The following is a 3,420-nucleotide window of genomic DNA, read 5'->3' as shown; positions in this document are numbered from 1 at the left end:
AGGACTAATCACAATAGAGATTGGCGGATTCGCTGCGCAGAGCGGTTAGATCGCAGATACGACACTTCCGCTTTCCGGCGCGCATGCGCGCTACTGCCTGGAGGACTAATCACAATAGAGATCGGCGGATTCGCTGCGCAGAGCGGTCAGATCGCAGATACGACACTTCCGCTTTTCGGCGCGCATGCGCGCTACTGCCTGGAGGACTAATTACAATAGAGATTGGCGGATTCGCTGCGCAGAGCGGTTAGATCGCAGATACGCCACTTCCGCTTCTTGGCGCGCATGCGCGCTACTGCCTGGAGGACTAATCACAATAGAGATTGGCGGATTCGCTGCGCAGAGCGGTCAGAACGTAGGTACGACACTTCCGCTTCTCGGCGCGCATGCGGGCTACTGCCTGGAGGACTAAGCACGATAGAGCTTGGCGGATTCGCTGCGCAGAGCGACCAGAACGGACACGCGCCACTTCCGCATGCCTGCTGCACCAAACCGAGACAGCGGCACTGCCGCGGAGTGACCACACGGTGGCAGCACAGACCGCAGGAATAACTTCTCCCATGCCATTCACGCGGCCAGCACCACGGTCTCCGGCCTTCTGCCCTCACTCACTTTTTAGAACCGGACAAGAACACAACGTTAAAACAGGAGGGGATAAAGAAGGGGGGGGGGGTGGAAAAGACGAAGAAAAACCGAGGAAAACGCCTCCAAGCCCAAGAAACCTGTGCTAAGGGCTTTTTTTTTTCCCTTTTTTATTTTTTGTCAGTGTCTGAGGTGATTAAAAAAGCTGGATCAATAGGATGGGTGTGCGCAGCAAAGCCAAGGGAGGTTTGGAACAATTAACAGAGCTTCCGTACCTAGCCTCACCAGTCCGAGATTCCGTCCGGTTTGCCCAAGGCTTGAAAATATCCACGGGATCGCTTTTGATACGGAGCGTTCTGCCACAATATCTCATGGGTAAACGTTGGTCTGTGTACATCGTCCTTACCTCTTTGGGCAACCAGCAGCCAGTCAGCAAAGCTGGGTTCTGAGGCAATCCTGCAAATACAGCTTCTCATTGCTGAGCAGCATCTGGGCAAGGATCGGCAGGTGATCAGGTGCTGTGTTTTTCCATATCAGTGGGATGTGGTCTCCTGCTACCTTCCCCTGTTTTCTGCTGTATCCACAAAGAGCCACAAAACTCTGTGGAGTTCTTGCATCACTTGGGGGCACCAAAGTTCTCCACTGCCACCAGTTGAATTCAGTACAATAGAGAAGGGACTGCCCTGCAGGTCAAGTGAGGTGATCCCACCCCTCTACTCAGGGCAGGTGAGGCCTCACCTGGAGTACTGCATCAAGGTGTGGAGCCCTCAGTACAGGAAAGACACAGACCTGTTGGAGCATGTCCCAAGATGGGCTACAAATACGAACCAAGGACGGAACACCTCTCCTATGGGGACAGGCTGAGAGCTGGGGCTGTGCAGCCTGGAAAAAAGAAGGCTGCAAGGTGACCTGAGGGCAGCCTGTCAGTATCTATAGGGGAATGATGAGAAAGAAGGGGACAGACTCTTTAGCAGGGTCTGTGGTGATAGAAGAAGGGGAAACAATTTCAAGCATAAAGAGGGAAAATGTAGGTCAGATATAAGGAAAAAGTCTTCTCCAGTGAGGGTGGTGAGGCATGGGAACAGGTTGCACAGAGCTGTGGTGGATGCACTGTCCCTGAAGACTTTCAAGGCAAGGTTGGCTCAAGCCCTGGGCAGCCTGATGGAGCTGTGGATGTCCCTCTTCATTGCAGGGGAGTTGGACTAGATGGCCATTTAAGTCCTTTCCAACTCCATGGATTCTACGATAAGATGCCTGAAGCCATGAGACATGGTGATGTGAAGGAAGTTGATGGCCAGGGTGTGATCAGGGCAGGCAGGGACACCTACGTGCACAGTGGCTCCAGGGAAACTCACTAAGTACTCCAGTCAGGATGATCCCCACTGGCACGTTCCACATTGGTCACAGAGCTGCTCCCTGCCAGTCCCAGTATTCAGCAGACCAGGGGCCTCACTTCTTCAAGCTGTCAGGTCCTGCAGCTGCAGAGCTAGCTATTTAATGGTGGCCAGGGGATGGGAGGGAGAAGGGTAAGGGTTCACAAATCATACAGATTAGGAAGGAACGTAACAGTGTCCCCTGAAGACCGGGATGGAGATTTCTGGGGTGATCGCAACTACAGATATTGAGAAGAGAACAATCCTTTGTTTCCCATAAATCCCTCTGAAGATGAAGGCAGACTTGCCATTAAAACAGCAAGAACTGTAGGAGCCCAGGGTGGTCAACTATGATGTACTATGGGAACTGTCCCCTGGGATCCATTACCACTGACAGATTTACAAGAGAGATATAGCAGAGAACCAAGTGAAACTTTAACAAGACATTCCTTGCAAGTATACTTGAGTGGTGGAAATCCTATTATGCCAAGAGAGGATGAATAAAATGGCTACTGGGTTCCAGGAGCGTTCTTAAGCTCAGGTCCTGGCCTGGTAGGTGCACCTGGCTCTATCACCAGCCATATAGCTTACTGGGCTGAGAGAATGGACCCCACGGAGCGAGGTGAACCCCTTGCAACCCCTGGTCAATCTCTAAATGAGCCTCCCACAGTCATCACTAAAGCTGCCTGCATACAAGCAACGCATAAACAAGGGGCTCCTGATTTTCCATTACCAGCTCAGGTAGGTTTTGCAGTGCTTAAACCACTAATTAGAGGAGTCCTAGCAGCCTTTAACCCCATCAAGCTGTGAAATGGGATGAGATCAAGGGACACACAGAACACAGTCTAATGCATGATCACAACACACAGAACGCCCTAAAACAACTCTGTGCATGGATGGTATTAATACATGGCACTGTTCACTACAGTCATGAAATGGGCTGGAATGATGCAGTAGCAGACAAACAGAGCTCAGAGCCCCAGGTTGGAGATTATAAGGTGAGAAACATGAAAGACAGAACAGAGGCTCAACCAGAAGATAATGAGCTTAAAAAAGGGTGCAAACAGGATCTTGAGAATGCAGAACCCATTTAGGAAAAAGGGTGTCAGCTCAAGGCATTCACAGAGATGTAACGTTTGGTCAGCTGACCAGCATTATCTTGACATTAATTGAAGCATTCCAGAAATGAGGTTGTAGTGAAGGAAAGGAACGTGTATCAGTCCCTCCATCACCAGGTCAGAGAAAAGATAACCCCTTCACCTCCTTTGGAGAACTGAACAGCATTGTAAGGACACACAAAGCAGATCCCACAACAGACAGAGATCACGGCCCTGAAATAAAGAAGGAATTACTTACCCCTTCCCAAGGACCAGAGCTCACCCCCACACTCCAAAGACAGCAGTCTCCAGGTAAAGACAGGTAACCACAAGTCCCTATGGCTGCCAGCCCTTAAATGAGGTCAGGG

The 3,420-nt window shown here is 50.7% G+C and overlaps 1 long non-coding RNA gene across 1 annotated transcript; it reads right to left on the bottom strand.

Moving 5' to 3' along the window:
* LOC110405442 lies at positions 721-2,237 on the bottom strand. The gene is made up of 2 exons (XR_002442873.1): positions 1,321-2,237; positions 721-1,156 (listed from the first exon to the last, which is right to left on the bottom strand). It is a non-coding gene; the product is annotated as an uncharacterized LOC110405442 (long non-coding RNA).

This window comes from Numida meleagris, chromosome 12 (genome assembly GCF_002078875.1).
Source record: "Numida meleagris isolate 19003 breed g44 Domestic line chromosome 12, NumMel1.0, whole genome shotgun sequence".
Lineage (NCBI taxonomy): Eukaryota > Metazoa > Chordata > Aves > Galliformes > Numididae > Numida > Numida meleagris.
This window is presented reverse-complemented; position numbering and strand designations above follow the sequence as displayed.